Source organism: Parasteatoda tepidariorum, chromosome 4 (genome assembly GCF_043381705.1).
Source record: "Parasteatoda tepidariorum isolate YZ-2023 chromosome 4, CAS_Ptep_4.0, whole genome shotgun sequence".
NCBI classification, from domain to species: domain Eukaryota; kingdom Metazoa; phylum Arthropoda; class Arachnida; order Araneae; family Theridiidae; genus Parasteatoda; species Parasteatoda tepidariorum.
The window spans coordinates 44,148,032-44,158,025 of NC_092207.1; the positions used below are offsets into that span (position 1 = coordinate 44,148,032).

Sequence of the window (9,994 nt, forward strand, 5' to 3'; positions counted from 1 at the left end):
ATATACTTTCGCCGTGGAAAATTATATGGGCCTTAGAGAAGACAAATTACTTAAATATTTGAAAATTTATTAAGTTTTTTAAAAAATCGCCAATTTGGTGGCATTTTTCCACCAAGATGAAAATTATCAATATCACTGCCTTATTCTTAGTTTTTGCAAATTTTTATGAGCCCAGGTTATGAAGTATTGAAATAAGTTTTTAAATATTAAAAAAGTAGACCACAAACTCTTTTCATTTTCACAAATTTGTGGCTTTTCTCCATATTGACGCTTAGCGCAGTTAACAAAATAAGCATAGACAACGCTGGCTTTAGATAGACTAAACTTCATGAGTGACAGTTGCAAACTCACAGCAGTTATAAAAATTACATATTATTCTCAAAAAGAATAATTTCATATAAAGACGGAGCCTTTGGAAAAATAGTTTTAAAGTATTTCACAACATAAATTTCATAACACCCGGACAATTACTCGGTGTTTAGAAGCGAACTATTGAGGCCGGTCTAGAGGCCATTTTGAATGAAACTAATTATAGAGCGGTATGGATTTTGTCTGATATCAAGAGTTCATTGCAGCACTTGAAGGACTGGTTCAATGTTGGAGACCGCACTAGCATCGCTATTTTGAAATTACTTAGACATATTGCTGTGGTTCACGAAGTGCACCTCCAGTGGATTCCATTATATGTGGGGATTTACGGAAATGAAGTACTGACGACTTGACAAGTCAGGGCTCGGTTGAGCCATTGTATTCAGTTGCCTCATTGACTTTTGACTCCATCAGGAACAACAATGACTTAAAGTCTTGGAGGGTCCCTCCATCCCAAACATTGGTATTGGCGGAAATGTCCTGGGGGCTCCATTGGCCTTTCCTGTGATAGAGCCGACCAGACTGCGCTGTCGAGATTTGGCCACCTGAGGAGTGGCTCCTTTTGCGATGGCAACAGGGTTTTCCCGGTTTGTGCAAAGTGCGGAATGGAGAATGCGTCCCCGGAGCACATTCTGACTTGTCTTCACATTTCTAATGAGACTTTCGCGACGGACCCTTTGCTTGCCCTGGATTTTTTAAAAAGTGCATGGACTCATTGATAATGTCTAGCTGCCGCTAGACAGTGAGGGGATTAGTCACACACATAACATAAATTGAAAGAAGTTTCATGTTCTTTGTGATTAAATTCTTCTTAATACTACAATTTGTGTTTGTTGTGTGTTGTATAATCCTTTTTTAGTAAAATTATAAACATCATAAATGCGATCTATTTAGTGGAGGAACAATGTATATATTGCGGTATAAAGCAGCGGCTTCCAATATTTTTCTACTGTGGAACCCCAAAATGATCAACCTTCTTTTGACGGAATCCCGAGACTTATGAATAAATTTCATTTGCAATTCCTGAACACATTATAATTAACGAATTACAGCTAATTATTTTTAAGATATGTACTGATCTAAATTTTATCAGTTATTTTTAAAATATTTATTAAATGAATAAAGATATAGAAATAATTTTTCATTGTATCGTTTTATCAATATTAGACCTTTGTATTTACAGATCAAGAGCAGTATCTAATTCTATTTTTAATTTGATTTTAGTGAAAATCTGAATGAGAAAATGAACTGAATTTAGTGAAAAATTATAAACTGCAAAACGTGTATAATACTGTTTCTGTTATAGTAAAAATGAAAACGAACGAAGATAAACGTTGAGAATGGTTATCAGAGAAACGTATTATATGTACTTCTTCATAATTAAATTTGGTTATTTTTATTCGATGCGAAATACTAATGCGGTTTTTCAGTTCTTTTTCGTGATTCATTCATTATATCGTTGTTAGAAGAAGCATTGTTTTGAATTTTCCTTATTCACAGGCATCTCAATTAAATGATTTCATCAAAATAATACGTCAAATAAATATCGGATAATTAATTTTATTTAAATTTGATACCAAGGTTTGAAAATCATAACTGATTTAAAAAAGTCCTAACTCTTGGAACCCCTGCCTCTACGGAACCATAGGGCACCGGGGAACATCATTTGGGGACCACTGATATAAACGAAAAGGTTAAGTTGGCTTAAAGGTTAAGTTGGTCGCTAGTGTTCTCAAATTAAGTAAATTTGGAAAGTAATTTATATTAAATTCATTTCGAAGAATGAATAGCCTGGTCGGTAGTGCTCTGGGCCCATGTCCGAGAGTTCGTGGGCTCGAACCCCGCCGGCCGAAGACTCCCCGCGTAGTAAAGTGACAGATGCATGTCAAATCTGCCGAGTAGCAAAAGTCCTTCATGTTCCCATAATAAATCAATACCTCTGGGGGTACTGGATTGGAGATCGATCGTTCTCTGATTCAGATCAAAATTACGATCTGTGGATGGATGTATGAATGGGTCCGCCCTATAAACGGGTGTGACGAATGGCGTGGTAGAAGTGGAATTCTTGGTCATAGATAGCGCCACTGGAAAACAAGAACAATCGCACCCCTTCAGCCTAAACAGACATACGTCAGCAACAACATTTACTTCAAATGTTTCTGAAATTAATTGCTAATATGCTATAATCGGAAGCTTAAATGTTATTATTTATGTTAATTAGAATGCATAAATTTCTTTTACTCAAATATATCAGACAATATGAATAATACAACATATTTGAATTTTATCCTTTCCCAAAATTTCAATATTTTGTTTAAAGTTTCTAATGTTTATTTTGCATTATTAAGAAGCGGGTTTTTTTTCTAATCAATATTATCTTAATTTATTTTTATAGAAAAAAATTCGCTAGAATTAAAAATAACTATGAAGTTACGGAAAGTTACATTTTATGGAGATTTTGAAAGTTTGCGGAGAAAAAGCCATTGCGTCAGGATTTTGATACGGACATCTTCAGAATGTTGTAGTGATCTATTAATATAAATTTCGTCTTAAACTTTTAACAATACATTCTACAAACACGAAAATAACTAACTTAGCTAATTGAATAAAATAGATTTTAACCACACAAGAATTGACACTCTTTAAAGTTTAACTGTTCCTTGGAAGTTTAACAGTTAGAAGCAATAAAAAGTTATTGAAGGGTCCCAGTTATGAGAGTTTTTACAGACAGCAAATGTTTTAGTAAATTCAGTTGTATAAATATTTTTTTTTGTGAATCTTAGATAATTTTAGAATATGTCAGATTTTTCACATTTTGCATTTTCATGACAACTTTGGCTTTCTACATTAGCAAAACAGTACTAAAACAAATAATTATGCGGTCGATTTCAAGGCTTTCGATATTACTATACAAAATTATACACTTATATAAAAATTCCGGATCAAATTCTAGAATAAAGTACCTAAACTTTGTATACATTATCCGTTAAATCCATTTTGCTTTAAAATCTTTTTTACCGTAAAATTCTTTCTACCGTAAAATATTATACCGTAATTTTTTCAGTAATATTTATTAAAATAGAGTGATTCTGTGAATTTGCGTTAGTTATTACTTTAAAAATTACGGTATATCAGATTTTTTATTTCCCATCATATTTCAGTTAAAAAATGATTTTTCGCTAAAAAATAACGGCACCTTGAATCCCGGTACTATTTACTGTAATTTAGTCCAGAAATGTTTGCAGTGCATACAATGATTTCGGCGTGGGAATAAGATGATCATTACATAAAGTTTTCTTTTAATAGCACTTACCCTATTTTTTAGATTAGTTGCAGCATATTTTTGGGGAACAGTCTTATATGCCCAGTCAATATCTGAAAACCAGAAATTCAACCCATATGCTGGAATGTCATTTAAAAGCGGTGGATCTCTACCAGCTTCCAACAGTAATACGGTTACGCATATGGTAATTCAGAAAGACGGGCAGCGGCTGTAGAACCAGCAGATCCAGCACCAACTATGAAGATATTGAAAGACAGTTAAAACTAGAAGTTTTACAGAAATAAAAATTCCATTTCTAACAAAACTATTGTTTTACAATGAAACTAATCTAGATTAGATCCTTCCAAATAAATAGATGAATCTTTCTATAACTAATTATACATAAAGTATCTATTTTTTAATATGAAGTTTTTAGAAATTTTTCATGTGAACTGAGGTACATATAGCGACAGTATTCTTTTGATATTTTAATAGCACAAAATTTTTTATTTTTTATTCACTTGGATCTTATTGAAAAAATATGGATTTTATAGTTAACGAAATATAGATTATAAAGTTATTTTCAGTTTTAATGATAAGTACGGATTATTTTTTTGATATGAAACTTAACAAAAACAGATACTTAATTTTTACTGACAGCTGAAAATTTTACAAAATAAGAGTTATTTTACAAAATAAATAACAGAAATTCAATTTTTTGAGAAAAAAACTTTTCTTTTTAAATGTATTTTTCTAAGATATTTTTCATGCACAAAATAAATAATACAAATTCAATTATTTAAGGTAAACAAAGTTTTTTTTAAGAAAATGTATATATCTTTCTGAAATATTTTTGTGTGGATTGAAGTCTGTAATTCAATGTATTTGTTATTTTAGGGACAGCAAAATAATTGTCATAGGACTATATTTTTTCATTAGTCATGAGATATTCAATTTGCTTATGCGTCAAAAAATATAAAATTTATAGTTAAATGTATCCAGTTTATTGAAACATCCGGATTATTTATTGATATTATACATTGAATTATTATTTAATTTTGATATATTGAATTATTTTTGTCAAGATATAAAAGATATTTGCTATACACAATTTCTTAAATTCTATCTTGCGAATTTTATTAACCATTTTTCAAAACAAAATGGATTTCATTTAACAAAATGGAATCTTTAGATTTCTATAAAAGACTCTTCTTTAAAATAGCGTTTCAGTAAAATACTTTTTCATGTAGAATGAAATAATAGATAAAAAATAGATACAAATAATGAATAAAAAAAAGTATATTTATTCGGAGAAAGTAACGCTTTTGAGTGTGATTTCCTTACTTAAAGTATTGTCTGCATAAATTAATTAGCATATAAGCATTAATTAATAAAATATTTCTTTATGCAGGCATAAATGTAAAAATAACAAATAAAAATGGAAGAAAACAGATAAGAACACTAAATTGATTATCCGGAGAAAATAGAATTTTTGTGTGTGATTTCCTACCTTGAAATTTCATTTGCATAAATTAATTAGCATATTTAAGATCATGTAAGTTGAGTCCTGGTATGTGAAAATCTGATAATTAGGAACAAAAGTTATTCAAAATGTTCGTTTTTTTGTTGTTGTTGCATGATGCATTCTATCTATAATGCATAAAATGTTTGAATAAAATTACCTATGATGTAATCGTATATAAAATTACCGTAATAAAATTACCTACCTTTTACCTATGATGTAATCGTATTCCGGACGAATGGAATTCAAGGTTCGAGTTCTTGGCGAATTCTTTTGCGAGGCTAGAGACATGAGCATAAGTGGAAGAAAGGCCGAGTGAGCAAGGGGTGTGGGATAAGAGCTTTCCCTGGCTAGGTCGAACATTTCTGAGCTTGGAAAAGTGATTTAAATTACCTGTTGAGACAAGAGTAATATAAATTAATTGATAATGATTGATTTCTATAGTCAAGTCTGTAATACTTTTTTTTTCTTCTTAAATATTTTTACCGATATTTATCTTCGCCTGTACCATCGCCCTTAGGAAATTTTGCCATAGAGAAGCCTATGGTAATCTATAGCAACATATGGCTACCATAGAAATTTGTTGGGCAATATATCATACGCCTATGGTTACCATAGAGATTTGTATGGCACAACCCCATAAGCCTATGGCTACCATAGAAATTTGTATGGCAAGATACCAGACGCCTATGGTTACCACAGAGATTTGTATGGCAAAACCCCATAAGCCTATGGCTACCATAGAAATTTATATGGCAAGATACCATAGGCCAATGGTAACCAAAGAGACCTGTATGGCATTTATATGGCACAGCACCATTCTCCTATGGCAACCATAGAAATTTGTATGGCAGTATACCATAGGGAAAAGCTGATCTTGATCCCCACCAACGAAACAACATCTCCTATGGAGACCTCAAAAACATCTTCTAAAAGAAAGAAATATCCATTTTTTCTCCCCGAAGTTAATTAAATTCAACATCTAATTCCACAAGGCATTCCTGGTGAATCTTTTCCGGCCTCCGGGTGGCCAATTTTTCCATTTCTTAGAGTTTGAAATCCGATGGTCCATTGATCTAGGCTTAGAGTATCAGACCGCCATATTAACGTGTTATCCACTACAAGTAGAATCTTTAGCTAACTTTGGCAACTTATTTTAATATTTTTTCGATCTCATTCTTGGTCAAAACATTTTATTGCAAACGCCTATGCGATGATCTATCTAAATTTATTAAGTTTTTAATTTCCGGCTGTCTGGTACTTTTATTATCTGTATCTTTTCAAAATATAACGCGATTGGTTTTCGCTATGTTAAATTTTGCCATTTGTTAACGCTGACTTTGTACACTTTAATTAATATCTTGCTGTTTATATTTTTATCAAAAAATTCTATATTTCTTTCTCCCAACTGTTTCTGATTAAACAGCATATTTTTATTTTATTTTAGCCCCTCCCTCTGATTTTATATAAATTTTTAAAGTCACATCACTTTTCCATTATTAATGGTGCTCTATTCCCCATAGCAATTTGTAAACAATCTTCATGATGAAAAAAACAATTAAGTGCTTAACATCAAGGCAGATCCATCATTTCTTTAATAATTAAAATTTTTTAATTCTTTTAACTTGTTCGGTGACAATTTCATTTTAATGCTGTCATATATCAATATCAAAGTCAGTGTTTACATTCTCATTAGTTTTTGATTTTAATTCCTCTTAGGTTCTTGCAATGCTTTTTTACATTATCTTACATATGTTAGGGCTTTATATTTTCATTTTGTGTTTAATTTTTGCTTGCCATTAAATTGCTTTTTATCATGTCTCTGTGTTTTCCTATCTTACAACTAATATTTCTTAAGTATTCCACATATATTTATACAATGTTCTGTTGCATATTTATACATAGCTTAGGGTCATCACTTAACTAGATTTGCTGGATTACTGGTTGACAATTGTTTCGCTTCAATATCATCAACTGGACAGTCCCTGACCATATCATCTGCTGCTGCTACCAAAAATTCTTTTAACAATTTAATCTCTCCTTAAGTTTACAACTTTTTCGTCATAGCGATTCCCTATACCCAATTTATTTTTATTTACTATCCCTGACCAAGTGTCAATTTGTCAATCGCAATTATTAATTTTTCCAATTTTAATCACGTCTTAAACATGTTTTGCATTTACCAATGTTTCTATATTGCGTTCTCTTTTCTAACTGTGCTTAACACAACTCAACATAAATTTCCGGAGTTTTATATCCTTCACTAGTAGGGGATCAACTAATTTAGTCTGTTTTCTATTCTTAGCTTTTCATAGTCTAATACCATCTCTTTTATAGATAAAATTTTTGTTCACATGCCACCACTGGTTGCACTGTTACATATTCGGCTTTTGTCCCGTTTGGTCTATTTTAAACTAATTTCGCTTCGACCACCGACCCTACTCTTTATCTTTTGAGTTTTCACAGTATTTTATTGTTTTAGTTGTCTATTTAATTTTTAGCTTAGTATCACATATCAAAATTTAAAAAATTATCATACTCGCTCCGACCATCGGACCATTATTTAACTTCGCTTTCGTTTAGGTTCCTCTAATATCTGACGCTTATCTAACTAATTATGATAGCAATCAATCAAAATTAACGCTTTTTGTACTTGCTCCAACCTCCGAACCCACTTTCTATTTTCTTGTTTTTTATAGCTTTAACAAATGTTGGTTGCCTGTACTCAATATATTTTGTTCCTAATCAACATAACCAACATTTTCCTCACTCGCTCCGACCACCGGACCCATTTTCAAACGGTTAGTACTAAGTGTTAAAATTTATTTGAATAAGAACAGCATTCAGAAAGGATTCTACAAGTAAAACAGGGGAAGTTTATCAAAGAAATTTAAAAAAATTTTTTTGGATGTATATTTATTCTACAATTATTAAGTTTTGCAATTTTAATATCCATTGCAAAAGATTCTTGTTAGTAATTATATTTTGATGTATGGTAAAATATCAACCAGAAATGTTGCCATAGCAGTATGGCAAAGGTGTACCATAGTCTATGGAAAAATATTTCTTCATAATCTGTAGCACATCTTAGTTTCATGGCAAAAAATTGCCATAAAAAAATGCCATAGGACATTCCTATGGGGTTTTGCCTATGGTAAAAGTTTGCCATACACTTTTGCCATGTACGTATGGCAAAAATTTTGCCGTACATGTATGGCAAAAATTTGCCATATAAAAAAAGGCCATAGGATATTCCTACGGGGTTTTGCCTTTGGCGAAAGTGTATGACAAAATTTTACCATAGGCAAAACCCCATAGGAATATCCTATGGCATTTTTTTATGGCAAATTTTCCTAAGGGATGTAATTTTAAAATTTTTTTAACGTATTTTTCGTAAGGAGATGACAGAAGTAACTATTAAAGTCGCCACAGGATGTATGAAAAATTCTTATTTTTGTCTTGAACCCTCTTCATTGTCGACAAATTAAACAGTAAAATTGTCAAAATTTCTTTGTAAAACAAGATGACCTGCTAATTAAATCCTTAGTTTTAAAAGTTTTAAGAAAAGGACGAAAATAAAAGTCTTTTTTAGGGGGGGGGAGGTATAATAATTTAGATTTATATTTTTTTATTTTGTTAATTCCTACTGATGACAAATTTCATTTTTATCAAACTTTTTCATGTAACATTTTTTTAATTCGATAGTTTTATGGATAACGATAGGAATATTTTAATGAATATGCATAAAATGATTTATATTAATGCCGAATCATTCGGAAAAGATCGGCTGAAGATAGTTAATTTCACTAACGATGTGAGCTAACAAGCATGAAGTTAAAGGAAATAATGCAGATTATTTATAATATTCAGAAAAATTTCATTTAGAAAGTTCTTATTCACACTAGTAAAAGAAATTGCTTTATGCGTGGAAATGGATATTTTAGAAGCTCTCAAAGTAAGAATGATTGTGTAACTATAAAATTGAGTCGTGATATAGGATTTTGCGAAAGTTATTTTTTATTCTTTACCTGTGCTTTATTTATGCTGTTAGGAAAATGATCTCAAATGTATAAACTGGCCCGTATTCAGAAACCAAGTTTAAGCACATGATTGCACTTAGATTAGCCAACACCTCCTAGAGTATAGAAAGCCTTCACTTGGATCACTATAGTAGTCTGAAGGAACGAACATAAACTGCACAGTGGGGATTTTAAGACCGATTTCATAACGTTGGACTACTAAGGTTTTAAGTATGTCAAGTAATTTATACTAAGACGAAAAGGTTTTCTATCTTCTAGTAAGTGTTGGATCAGCACTGATGCTTACTAAAGAAACATCATACGTATTCAGATGTTAGTACGAGACCTTGCCGATTCAAGTATAAGGTATATCGATAAATACCGTCTGCTTTGATAGATCAAAGACGTTCGATTGTAAAAATTGAATGAAATAATTATTGACCCAAACAATAAATGAAACAACAAAATTAAAACAACTGTGTCATCTTGTGTCATCTGTGTAACAACTCCGGGGGAAGACCAATTTTTCAAATTATTGATTTCTCCAAACTTTGTAATTTTCAAAATGCTATAAATGGCGATCCAGTCGCTATTTTTGTGAAAAATTTGGCATGAAATAAAAAAATTGATCTGAGTCTTAATTCAAGAATTAAATCAAAATCATTTCGTATTAAAACAAAGTCAATTTTTATTTTTATTTTGCATTAAAGCAAACAAGTTTATTAAATTTAATAAAATCAAACAACTATAGAGATTGGTTATACTTAAAAATGTACACGCAATTTATTAAATTGTAAATACTTGATAAGCAAAAAAAAAAAA

At 31.0% G+C, this 9,994-nt stretch overlaps 1 protein-coding gene and 1 pseudogene across 1 annotated transcript in view; both read right to left on the minus strand.

The window, feature by feature from the left end:
* Positions 1–9,994, minus strand: part of LOC107443921 (glucose dehydrogenase [FAD, quinone]) — a 127,303-nt gene that overhangs the window by 61,656 nt on the left and 55,653 nt on the right. The gene's annotated exons all lie outside the window — the stretch shown is intronic.
* LOC107438226 (glucose dehydrogenase [FAD, quinone]-like) overlaps positions 1–9,994 on the minus strand; it is a 35,037-nt pseudogene that overhangs the window by 22,511 nt on the left and 2,532 nt on the right.